The 13,880-nt window shown below is 40.5% G+C and overlaps 1 long non-coding RNA gene across 1 annotated transcript; it reads right to left on the minus strand.

Moving 5' to 3' along the window:
• Positions 1-245: 245 nt before the first annotated feature.
• Positions 246-6,855, minus strand: LOC107315178. The gene is made up of 2 exons (XR_004307408.1): positions 6,785-6,855; positions 246-308 (listed from the first exon to the last, which is right to left on the minus strand). It is a non-coding gene; the product is annotated as an uncharacterized LOC107315178 (long non-coding RNA).
• Positions 6,856-13,880: the final 7,025 nt, after the last annotated feature.

The raw sequence follows: 13,880 nt of genomic DNA on the forward strand, positions 1-13,880 counted from the left end.
CAGCATGGCTGTCTTTAGTAATTAACTTCCTCTAAGTGTAGTTACCTGATTTTTAAAAAGTCGGATTTATTCTGATTGAAGCATTTACTCCATTGCTGCCAGAAAGAAAATTTACTGCCTGAGGAAAATACAAATGTCAAACATGTACTTGAATATACAGAGTACAGTGGACATAAAAACAGACCATGTGCTTAAAGGTCAGGAAGGTTAAAGAGGACTTTGCTGCTATTTTAGAGCTGCCATACCTGGAGAAGAAGTGTGGCTGAGGTGGGAATGTGCTCCTGTGCCTGCAGGAAGAACACCGACCACTGAAAAGGAGAACAGGTATGTAAAAAATAGATGACTTTGGCCCAAGAACCATAAAGAAGAATTTTATATAATGTTGTTCCAGTGCCAGAGTTACTGCTTGTCTTTTCAGATGCGCATTTGAGGTTTACTTAGACAAAGACTGTAACTATGGGCACTCTTTTCTTAGTAGCTTTTCAATGCCTGTGGTCCACTAGACTCACTTTAAAAGTTGCTATCTGTTGCTGCACCCAACTCTTATCTGGGATGAATTCTATCCCCTCTGAAGGTAAGGCAGAAGATGCACCTTACCTGCACAAATTCAATGGGGACACTGAAGTCAAATTATTATAATAATAAAAACACACCTTCCATCCACATATCCCTGCTGGAACTAAGAGAGTAATGCCAGTGTTTAGTCACAGGTATTTAGTTTCACTGGGACAACTGAGGGCACCTTGGACATGGGCTCATGGGCAGCAGAAGTGACAGAGATCCCCTTGTGCCCTAACAGAGTGACAGCTGAAAGCCACCTGCATTGAGGCACCTGAGTGTATCCTGTGAAAACAGGAGATTTAAACAGAAATTCATATAGAAACCCATGAAGTTCAGGCTTCAGGACAGAAACACGAGGGGGCCAATGACCCCTGGGGTTTTGTATCCCAAAGACCAGATCCCATACTGTGTGTGCCCAGCAATTTCAGGTCTCATCTTAAAATAGCCTAGGCCACTTCTAGCTGTGGTCAGCATTGAGGCTGGTCACTCAGCACCTCTGAAGAAGTGTTGCAGGATGAGGCCATTAGCCTGTATTTACATTGCCTGGTAATGCCATCAAATGTTCTACTCGTAGCCATTAGCAATCCATCCCTCCTGCTTTTCCTCTCCCTGAGGAAGCGCTCTACAAAACCCATCTGAAGAATTTCTGTTTTTTCATTACTGTCACAGTCCCCCCAGTTTATCTTGCTCTTTCATTAAAACAGCAAACCACAGATACGGTTTCAGTCCAACAGCCTGTTTTCAAGAAACTAACCATTCATGAACAGGAACACATCCCCTTCACGTTCTTTAAAAATTCATTTAACGTGAGTCATTGCATTATTCTTTGCTTAAAGCATGTTTCACCTACGTTAATAATTTAACTTTCACTTACAAATTCGGACACAAAAGCGGTTCAGCTCTCCAAATGTTAATATTCATAAAATATTACATTATCACTTTCCAAAGGTCAGATTTTATTCTTCCCCTTAATTAGGATTCAAGACTTCCAACAATAACTTGTTGCAGCAGATGTATAGCTCTTTTATGTTTACTAATTCACATATCTGGTTTTTCACTTTGCAAAGAGGAAAAAGGAAATGGTTTTAAGTGGGATAAGTACATTTCTTTCTAAACCAAATAAAAAAAGGAAGTTCTGACTATGAGGGAAGGAGAAGTAATTGGTGATCTGATTCAGTAAAAATTTATACACAACTGTAAGCCCATTACTTTAAGAAAGCTTATGAGTCAGTTCCTAGATGATCCCCATTGGAGTGAAAGGATATCAGCACCCATGTGCTGTATTTACATGCCTGGACGTGTGGGTCAGAGTTGTTCATTAATAGAGCTCCACTCTCAAAAGGGATCCACTCACACCTAGAATTACACTGCAGCGTAAATGTTGTGACCTTTGAGTCATTTTTCATGTTGTAGCAGCAGTCACTGCCATTGTGCAACTGAGTAAAATAAAGAACAAGACATTATTATGAAAATGCACTCAAATTTTTCAGGTAAACCTGAAATGAAATAATTATGTCTGGAGTGAGAGAAGTGCATTAAATCGACCAACCTATCTGAAGGAGCACAGATAAATACAGTGCGTGGTGTTGCCTCCAGTAGCACGTTTTGCTTCATCCATGTGCAAAATTCTCATGTCAGAGAAGCATTATCCTTTGGGTTCCACAACGAGAACCATTCAAAGAAGGACACAAGCAAAGTTTATAATCATGTTGTTGTGAAAAAATGGTTGTTAATAAATAAATACTGGAGTGTGTAAACAAGGATGTGAGCATGGAGTCCAAGAACAAGGTGATGTCTTACCATGAGGAATTTTTCTTGGTGTTATTCCCATTCTTATGATTTGATGTGTGGGTGTTTCTGGAATTCCCTCTAACTTGCCTGTACAGCATTTTGTTGTGATTACATCCCTGTGGAGCCTGCAGGGGGAGGGGAAGGGGGGGTGGGCAGGTCTGGGTTAGTCCCCTGGCTCTGTCAGAAGCTGCCAGTGTAACCATGAACACATGGCATCATTCCTCTTGCATCTCACTGAACCATTCAGAGGACAGATGTATTCTCTTAGTACTGCCTCACTGGAGTGAGGGGTGACAATGCTGCCTGTGAAGTTGTATCAAAACCAGGGCACTTTACAGTCCCATGTAAACCGACCCTGGCCTCAGTTTACTTCTATACATCAACCAAAAATGGGGCCAGTGCTGATGCAAGCTGGAGTTGAGTCACCTCTTCATAAATTCTTAGATATGCGGTTTAGGTGCTGTAATCCTTCCTCATAACTCAGTTCTCCTGGATTACCCATCACTTCAACATCTCCTCCTTGAAGCCAGTTCCAGTTTATCTAGATACTTTTTGGAAATTGAGAGCCCAGCAGTGAATGTAATTTTGTTTCTCAATATATTTTCTAAATCCTAATTCAAAGCATTATGGTTTTATGTGTGCATATATATTCTATTATGTATTACAATATATCATACTATACATAAAGTGAAGAATTCGCCTTCATGTCAGTGATACTGATTTTACTGGGAGAGAAATATTAGCAGGATTTGATTTTGAGTCACCAGCTGTTTTTTCTTTAAGGATATTTCATTCTTATTAGTGTCCCAGTGAACTTAGTTTAGATTTTAGCCGTTAAGACTTAACAAAACACTAGGATGATTCATACAAGCATAAAAATATATTAGTCTCAATTTTTCTGAAGTCTATCCAGAATGGTTTGAATTTATTGGACAGATTTCAGGCTGCTATCACAAAGAAACCAAAACTGGGCTAAATATTCTCATGGCTCGGATTTCCCAAAGCTGCCAATGCCCATTTCTCCTATCAAAATCCATTTGCTGCTGAGTTTGGGCAGAGGATGAACACCAACAACAGGCACAGAGCAACCTAAAATATCTGATGCCCATGCAAATACTTTCACTTCAGAGTGAAATGGCAAAGGCCAGTGATATTAACAAGGGTTTTTCAACTGATGTCAGTGGGCACTGGCTCTTCTGCATACAAGAATATATATCAACAGATGCCTGTCTACAATAGCCAACTGTACAACAATCTCCTTGGTTACATTCAGTCTGCTTAGCCTGTACCAAAGTTCTCCACTATAATGCAAGTCTCCCTCACTTCTTCCAAAAGGGAGAGCCACAGGACCCCATCCTTGCCTGCTGCAATGATACTGATTGTGGCTAAGGGCAGAAACTGATTTCAGTGACCTGGTTTCTGGGATTGTTTTTTAGCTTTTTATTTGTGTTCATTCAGATGCTACAGGATCTCTACTGCCTTTTATCAGGTGAGATGTCAGCAAATTCCCTTCTCTCATAGCCTGACTTCAGCTGTAGAGCAGGGTTCTGCACCTCTTAAGGTGGGCAAAAAACAGGGGCAAAGCCCTGGGGTGCACTTTGGTCATTGAAGCTGAAAAGCAGATACAGTCTCTGGGCTCTGGAGAGAGGGTCAAGAGTCAAAATGGGTCTGGGGCCATCTCACCAGAGGGAGCACACAGCTGGTGACCTGGAGTTGGTACCTGCCGTGCTTTGGGGGTACCCTGTTAGCAAGGAACGAATTGAAACTATTCACCACTAAGCAGACCCACAGTTTAGCTGCGTTGTCCAACACAACCTAAACAAGAGCAACTTGTTATATGAACCTGGAAAATGACTTTGGAAAGTTAACGATGTGTTTTATTTCATTTTCCAATTAGCTGGAAAAAAAAAATTCTCTGTTGTCCTGCACTTTGTGAAACAGCCCACCTAAAGGCTGGAAGGTAACATTAGACCCTGATTTTGCACTGGTGTAAATGGCAACTGAGAGTAGTAGAAAACCACCATGTACCAGAAAAACAGAATGAACTTCACCATGCCATTAAATAGCCATGGTTGTAGGAGGGGATTCGTAACACTTCAGAAACCCAATGCAGTGCTGCATAGGGTAAGTACAATTATCAAGGATGAAAACCTTTATCTCTACCAGAGATAACAGATGCTGCTGATAACCTCCAGGAGATGAATCACTGCTGGATATATATTTTGAATGGAGGCTCTAAAAAATTCAAGTAATCACATTAAAAATTGCCTTTTCCCTTTGTAAACTACACAGTTACATACTGTTGCAATCCAGTCTGAAATTATTATGCTAAAGGCATGAAATAGGAAAACATGAGGGCTTTTGAACAGTGAGAATTTGCACAGGGAATCAAAGAGGTTTCAAGTTCACTTAGTGCAGATGTTTCTATAATTGAGACACACTAGAAAAATGCAGTAATGCACAAATCAGTCTTGCCTACAGTTATCTGAACCATAAAAAAACGTCCATAGTCAGGATATAATTCCATACTAAATCCTACAGGATAGTTTTTTTAAAAGAAAAAAAGAAAAATAACAGGTTCTTTTTTCCTATTAAACTCCCTAAGACTATTTCAGTAGGGAAGTCCACAGGGAGCACAAACAAACGTCAAATCTGCTGACCAATTCACCCCACAACCCCCTTTCATACACTCACCCACAGATATTAAGGACCTGATTTTTAATGAGGCCAGCTAAGTGCAGCTGGTGACCTGAAAGATTTATTTGGGTCCTGATCTTACTCCCATTTAAACCAGTAAGACTTCCTTTGGAATGGCTCAAGCTCCCTTTATTGCATGTGCCCACTCAGCCCAAGCACAAATTCCTGCATGCAAGGGTAGGAATTGCACCTATGCATACAGTGCTGATCCAAAACGTGCAGCTGTTTCACAGGTGGAAGTAAAACAAGAGGTGTATGTGGCTTTTCACTTCTCAAAACTGTAACACTTGAAGCATGGATACTATTCAAAGGGGGAAAAAAAACCCAACATATCTAGGGTAAGTCTGAAGCAATGTGAAAATAATAATGGAATCCTCACCTTTATAAACATTATTCCTCACATTTACACACCCCTAATATATATAAAGAGAACTGACATGTTAACTCCCTACCCAAACTGGGCAGAGACCAGCTGTACCCTGCTGTAACATCCTTCAGGACAGATGCCTTTGCCTGAAAGCACCCAGCCAGCCAGCCATCCTTCCTGCTGCAGGCTGCTGCAGCCTGTTTGCTCCTCAGGAACTCTGCAGGCACACAACCTCCTACTGCTGTGCTGAATTTTAACAAGGATATCCCAACCCCAAATCCCGAGATTAATTAAGATTATCAGGTGTTGGCTCCCAGATGTATCCATTTACCTTGCATTGCTCATCTAAAAGAACAACAAACATTATTTATTTATTAAGCCTTAAATCCACGATTGCCTTGATAGGTCAAAATAATTATACAAACAAGAAGGAAATTGTGTCACTCTGTACCTTTATCTCAGCCCAGCAGGAGGCGGATGGATAAGTATGAATAACAAATTATCTAGCAGTGGATTCTACTAACCAGCCCCAGGTCTGGGCTGGGTTAGCATGAAGCAATTCTAAGTTTCTCACAGTGCTGGTTTAAGGCTCGGACAGAGGACCCTACCCCCTAATTAAGAACCTGAAACAAATTGAAAACAGCTGTGAATAATTAGACAATTTAAGTGCTGTTAAGAAGGAATAATTTTTGTAGCTATCGTAATAAATCTTATGCTGTCTGAACCCATACATTTTAAGTGAACTTTTTTTCTGCTGGTAGGCTAGTGCATTACTCATAAAAGAAACAGTATCCCTTTTGTTTTGATTGGGTCTGTTTAATAACAAAAGAGCATATCACTACAAGTGGAAGTGTGATGACAAAGAGAATAGCCTTTACTTTCCTTAATTTTCAGTCGTTGTGGTTCAGATCCCATGTCAAATTCCTGGCTTGTGGGTTCGGTGGAAAAAAAGAAGAATTCTTGATTTGCACTGTAAATAATACCTGTGTCGAAGCTACTTAACATTTTTCAGATTTCTCTGGAAAAATACACGTCAGGAAAATACTTAAAAATTTAACAACTGACCCTTTAGCCTTATGGTAACAGATAAGTCCTTGATGTATTAACTAAAACTTTAGGAAATCTATTTTTCCCTGAAAATTTTTTACCTTCTTGTTAATCTTCCCACTTGTCTGGAACTCAGTTAAAGTGTTTCACAGAAAATAATTTACAAAAGAAAAACTTTCATTAAGCTCTGCCAGACTATTCAGGGCTTTATTCAGTAACCCATATCTTGCTCTATTAGAAATTAGCCCCAAAATGCACCTAAATACGTATTTAATTTTTACATTACACATCACTTTTCTGAAAGATAACGTATCTGCTTACACACTTAATGGTAACACCACTCTCAAGCCCTTGTAGGATTCAGCCTTTTGTTGGATAACAGCATTACCTGCAAACAGGATAGGGAAAGAAGTCAATTGTTTATAAGCATGCTTTGGCTTCTCTATACTCTTTTTAAAATAACCTACACTGCCCTGTCATTTTGCTGAGGTTAAATCACAGATTCTGACCACCCAGCTATTAGAGGATTCAGAAGATGATATTTTGCAATGTTTGCAGCTCAGCTGCAGAAATGTAGCTGCAAGGAAATACCTGCAGATGCAGAGTACGTGGTTCTGTGCTGCAGTGGTCTAGATTTAAGTATGAAAAAAGGAAAAAACAAACTGCACAAAATGGGCCTTTATGAAGGCATCTCAGAGAGGTGAGTTTTGCAGTCTTTCTTTCCTCTAGCTCATAATGCTGCAACTCAGTCCCTGCTGCACACTCTTCAGCTCTAGGTCCTATGACACCTCTTGCTGTTCTGCTTCTGTGCCTGTTGCTCTTCCATCTGCAGCTTTCCTATCCTTGACAATATTTAGTTAATACCTCATGGCCCATTTCAAGCCTGAATTACACTCTGCAAACCTTATCCCACAGGTACATAATGTGTGCAACCACGTTGAGACACTGCTATGTTCCAAGAAAGGAAAAAGAAAAAGGGAAGAGGAAAACAAAAAATTTAGTTCCTAATTATGCTTTAAGGATTAGCAGCATAAATGCACAATGCACATTTTTCCATCCTTCACATTCATCTTCACACGCATGCCTAAATTTCTTTTTCTTAGCACATAGGTTCAGTGTTCTCCCTAGGAAAGAAACGCACGCCAGTTACGCAGAATTTACAAGCATGTCTACCAGAGCACACTGGTAGATGTGTCTTTTGGAAAGAAATGTTGTTCAGCAGAGAAACTAAACACAGTTCCCCAAATTTTTAGTATCAATACAACGGTAAGGTGACAGGGGAGAGACCGTGGATATTACAGAAGCATCTCTGTGGCTTCCTTTAAAAGAAACAGAAATGAAAGTGATCCAGTACTTAGTGAGGTTTGGTGAGAATATCTCCACTCTGTTACATAGAAGCCTAGCAGACAAGTGTAGGGACAAGCCACAGCACTGGTGACTTGGGACACTGACAGCCAGGAGGCAATTAATATATTTCTCCCTCACTAGAAAGCAGTACAGACAATGTCTATCAGGCATGTCTATCTACTCACACAGAGTTCTCGCTTATCCATCAGACTTGTCCTCTTTAGAGGGCTTGTGGCTAAGGAAGAGTGCCAGAGGTTTTCTGATTTTGGCCTAGAATACAGCTGGAAGATACACTGACCAGAAGAGTTCAATACTTAAACCCCTCATCCTTAAGCAACCAATTTAGACAGAAGCTGTGCCTTTTGGTTGCACCCATGCCCGTGAGTTGCTGTTATCCTTGGGGACAATTCTGTGCAGGTCAATGCAAATCCATGGAGGGTCTATGGGTAGGTAGAGCTGGAGGCAGATCCCAGCCAACTGCCTTGGTTTTCATTGGCCTCGATGGAGTTGTGTCAGAGGAAAGAGCAGGTTTGTCCACCAAAGGAAATGCCCATGTGACTGCTCACCATGGGCAGCCACTACTGCCCCTCCACTTCTCTCGCCACAAAACAAGTGAACGTTCCTCTCCCTCTATTTGGCTGCAAATCTCAATTGGTGAAGGCTTATAGGGCACCCTGACTGCAAGTTACTACAGACTTTGCTTCAAAATAAAATAAACACATTTTATACAGTTGAAAGCACAAAAGAAAAACAAAAAATGAAAGAAACCCCACTCTCTCCTCCTCCCCTTGAAGTCAGTTTCTCAGTGCTTCTCCTGCATGAGTTATGCTGTGCTCCACACACAAGGTTCACAAATAGACATATAGTTAGTTGGCCACAAGCTTTTTTTTTTTTTTTTTTTAAACTCTGGTGTTTATAATTCCAATTGGTGTAAAATTTCCTGATGGTTAACACATCCCGCTACAGACACTCTTGAATGAATGACTCATTCCCAAATAATTGACTAGCTTTGTAATTTGGGAAGTAAAAATCACATTTATGAGTCCCTGGGGGAAGGGCCTATAATATTGTGCATAAAAAGTAGATAAATCATAAAACCTGTGTTGTTGGGTTTTTTTGTGCGTTTTTTCTTTTTTCTTTTGTAAAAGCTTCCATTAGCCTTTGTGAGCACATTAAAGCAATGCCCTCTAAACGTGTGCAGCTGCTTTAAATCACTGGCGCACTTTAAAATCTAGTCTTTTTATATCTTGATGTTAAAATTACATGTTGGTTACTGTAATTCTGTCTTGTTTTTTGTGGGACATCCTTGGATCAGATCTGCTTCTGGAGGGACCTCTCCCTATACACTAAGCTTTCTAATCCATGGAAGAAGAAGCAGTGGAGACGTTTTGCAGCCGCCAAACTCAGTGCTGTTTATGATGCAAACAAGACAGACCAACAAAAAGGACCAGTCGCTGCCACTGCAATTAGGACCCCATCCTCACTTAGCAAATGGGTGCATTTTAGATTGAGGTTTCAAACAAGTGTGCAATGTGATTCTAATGGAATTTGACAAGGGTATTTGATGGCTGCAAGGCAAATCTATTATTATCCACAAAATATCTAGTTACAAATCTAACAATCCCTCCCCCCACTCCAAAGGTGGCACTAAAACTGTGCAATACTGAAACTCCTGAGTGAAACCCTCTTGCCACCTGCCTTGTCTTTGCAGTATGAAAGTCCTCTGTACCCTCATGCCAGCAAGGCCTTTTCCCACAATTTCAGAGTACTGTAAATTAGTTTAGTATGCTTGAAAGAACCTGTAATTGCAACTGCTCTTGTTGACACATCAGCTTGATGCCACACAGAGCACGACTGGGACCGTATCCCTTCGTTTTGCAGCTACAGTGCATTTCAAGTGCTTGACAGGTCCAGTGCTAAGATGTTCTGAATTAGATTTGAATTACAACCGCTAAATGCCCTTGTCAAAGCTTGTTATGCCTGAAACTAGCCATATACATTTAACTGACTATTCCTATGGAAGGTATACTGCTTAAACAAAGACATACTCCAAAGTTTCATACAGAATTGTCAAAATATAATTGAGTTAAAAAAACAACTAAAAGCATAAGAAGAGTAATCTTTACTGCCTTTTTCTCCCTTCTCCTTCTTTGAAATAAATCCAAAGAACAATTTAGTGGAATCTTAGCATAAAATAAAAAGAGCACATGCAGTTCCCACAGAGACACTGAAATCTATATGAATGCCATATTCAGCTACGTGAGTTGATCTTAGTGTCAGGAAAGGGCATAGCAAATCTTCAGGATCTCGCCCTCTGAAAAAGGTTTAGTATCACATTGCTTGCATTGGAGAATATCCGGTGCTGCAGGAATACGGTGAACTAAAACTAAAGTATCCAAGAGTTGTGATTAGGCCCAGATTTCTAGAAGAGCCCAAATTTGTGCTTCATCAACAAAGGGAATCATAACATTGATACACACACATGTGTAAGCAGATACATCTATTCCCACTTGCAATATATAATGCATATATGCAATATTTATATAGTTTAGGCACACAAAACAGAAACTTCTTCCTCACTTGTGGATTTGTTCACAGTCATGTTCTGGTTGTGCAAGACTGTAATCATACATTCTTAGGTCAGGAAATAGTAACAAATGAAACAAAACACATTTAGACGGTGTTTTTCTATCTCTGCTGTGGAGATCTCAGTTGCCCCCTGGGACTGTGCTGGGCTACAGTCTGGATTCTCATACTGCACCCTGGGCTGCTGCAGTCTGCTAATGCTGTCTTGGCTGGAAAAGAAACTGCAGCTACAAGTACTGGTATGTGCAATGGAGCTGGCACAGAGCAGAAATGTAAGAGGAAAAAAAGCAAGGATCTCCTGCAAAACAGCCTTCTATCTTAACATTTCTTTGAAGAAGCAATAAACAATTCCATACTGCGAACTCGCAAAAATCTGCACAGTGCAGAAGAGGAGGAGCAAGATATCACATCCCTTGAAGAAAAGACAAACATGGGCATACTTTCATACGTGACACTGCACCATGCACTCCTCTTCCTCCAAATGCTCTTGCATGATTGAAACAGAACGTCTTAGGTAAATACCTGCTGCTTAACTACAAATTTCCAAATCAAATTTGAATAGTAAAATAATGTTGGAAGTTGTCCAGACTCGAGGGCAATTATATGCTATAGTCAGCTCCTGGGTTTGCATTCCTTATCTTGACATAGCTGTTGGTGCCCTCCCTTACTGCCTTTCCTTCCTTTATAATGGAAATGATGAGTGCAGGAGATTATAAGAGAGTGTTATGGACCTTCTCTGGTGGGGAGGCAAACTTGGCAGAGGCATATATTCAGAAGGGTGCCACAGCTACTCATGTAGCCTCAACATGAGTCCTCAGTTTCCAAAATAAGAATAATGGTGCTTCCTCTGTTTTCCTTGGCTTGTGCGCATAGGTGGTAATTTCCCTGGGGGAAGAGACAGTCCCTCCCTGGGAAAGAGGCACAACACCCAGCATGACAGCGCACTGTTTCATCTGGGGCCTCTAAACTGTACTGTAAGACAAACAGAGAATAATCCTGCCCTACAGATGGACAAACTCTAGACAAAGACCAGGGCAGCTGCAGTAGGGCAGTGTTCCCATCTTCAGTGGTGTAGCCATATAAACAGATTGGGAGTGTGCAAGTAAGAAGCTGCCCTAGGCATTACCTCAAAAGATGAATTCTCCAACAACAACAACAAAAAAAAGCATTTCTAACCTCATTCCAAGAGCAAAATGTGGCCTGAACTGGTCAAAACCTGCTGACAGCCTTAAACAGCATGAGAAACCTGTTTCATGATGGCAGTTGGTTATTTTAAAACTGAGCTGAAAGATTAATGGTGAGATTTTCAAAAAATGTAGGCTCCCAATGACAGGAACCGACAATTTGCTCATGCAATTTCCCATCGCTATGCGTGCAATAGGGAGAAACGGGTGGGCAAAATGACACATAGCTATTCTGTGCTGATGCTTTTTCTGGAAACCTTAGCCCCTAAAAGTCAATAAGCAAATAAGCAGAACATTTAAATGAAAGGCAGAAAGGCTTAGGCTGAGAGATACATTGATATTCTCTGTTAATTTTTTATTCAATTAAGAGGCACATGACGATTATTTTTAGCAGTGTCTCCCTGATACAATTCAGATGTAAATCACATTTCTGTAGTCAGCTGCTGCTGTTTAAGCAGAAATATTTTGACACAATAATTATAGGCTTGAAACTATGCTTTACATTAGTGTATAAAACACTCATTAAATTAAAATTCTTCCATGAAATCATGAAAATAAACAGTCTGTCTGAACTAGCATCAACAAATTCACAGGATGCTTCTGCGTTTTCTCAGGGCTGGCCTTCAAGTGACTGTATTACAAGGCCCTTATTTAACTGTGAAGTGTTAAAGGTTCACATTCTTTTGAAGGTCCTATTCTGCTTATTTTTAAAATTATTGCTTTAATTGTTTTTACAACTTGTAAGATTTTAAAGCTATTAAGCCTCAAAGTTGTGGGAAAAATTTAAATGCTGATTATTATAACTTGCGTAAGTCTGTGAGATGGTGGTGGCAATGCTTTTTTTTTTTTTTTCCCCCAGAGGTGGGTTAAATAAAAGAGTTCCATTGCACCATATGTGGCATGTCACATCAGTCTATTATGGCTGAGATGAAGGATACACTATGTATACACATCGCCTTTTGGGACAGAAAAGGAACTAGAAGCTTGGGTTGGTAATGGCATTGGAAACCATTCTTGCCTTTCCCTTGTTCCCCAACCTCTTGCTGCCTTTCCATTCTGCTTCCATCCATCACAGCACTGACAGTCATGCAGACGACTGTCTATGCCTTGGTGCTGGCAGAAGTTTCCAGAAGGAGAAAAAGAGCACCCCAATGGGGTCCATCCATGTCACAAAAGAGGGAGAGAGAACTCTTGTCCTAGTCTTGCCCTGCTAACACAAAGATTCGTTTCTCAGGTCTCTTTTGTCTTACTGCATTCCCCAGAGATAAGAAATTCCTCCTGGCTAATCTTTCAGGTGCTCCCATGCTAATATATCCACCATCTACAGCCCACTGGGGGTTTCTACCCTCCCTGTTCATACAAAATTGGTTGCCTCCAGCCATACGTTCTCATCAGAGGGACCCAGTGATGTGCAGCAGCAGCCATGGTCTCCCAGCACCCACCTGAACAAATTCTGCTGCCAGGGACTGTGGCTAAGACCCCTGAGACTTGCCCTGCACACCCCAGGCACACAAGTAAATCTGTGTACATTGGCACACTAATTCCTATAATCCCTCATTGGGTTTTGTTTGTTTTCTCTTCATCTGTACAGTATCACTGATCTTTACAACATATCAAGAGAGCATGGCTGTGCCAGACTCGGGAGTGAGCAGCATGGGACTGTCAATATGCAGATGATGTAATCACAGCGGTCTGAAACATTTTTGCTACATCTCTATTCCACTGAAATCCACAATTATGGTTGACTTTTCTTAGACTGAAGACATTCCAGAAAGATAGACTGCAATGGTAATTGCACCGTTTTATCTCAATACGAATCTTCAGTCTTATGAAATTACAGTCAACATGTTATTTTCTCCATTTGTGCACGAAACGTATATACAACGGCGGTTACAGCAATGTATATTTAGTCTTAACTTGTCAGAACCATCAGCTAAAAAAATATTCAAATCTTCCAACCATTTTATTAACCAGGATTATGCACAAGAAAGCCTGCTTCAGAGTGTAAGCTTTCATACAGATTGTAATTTAATAGTAAAGATTTAATGCTACAGTTGTCTTCCTTCAGCAGCCACATGGATGTTTTTTTATCCAGTATTACTGGTATTATGGTTCTCTCTCCCACAGGATGAGATTTTCCACATTAGATAGCAATACCCTTCTTTTCAGAGCCTAGGTACTACAGTCCAGAGAAATCAATTGCACTTCCCCTAGAGGTCAAGGGGAAGAAAAGCTCCAATTTTTTATTAATTCACATTATCATGAAATCTGTGGGGAATGCTGAATGCGGTTTTGAGAAA

The sequence above is a fragment of the Coturnix japonica genome, chromosome 5 (assembly GCF_001577835.2).
Source record: "Coturnix japonica isolate 7356 chromosome 5, Coturnix japonica 2.1, whole genome shotgun sequence".
Taxonomy (NCBI): domain Eukaryota; kingdom Metazoa; phylum Chordata; class Aves; order Galliformes; family Phasianidae; genus Coturnix; species Coturnix japonica.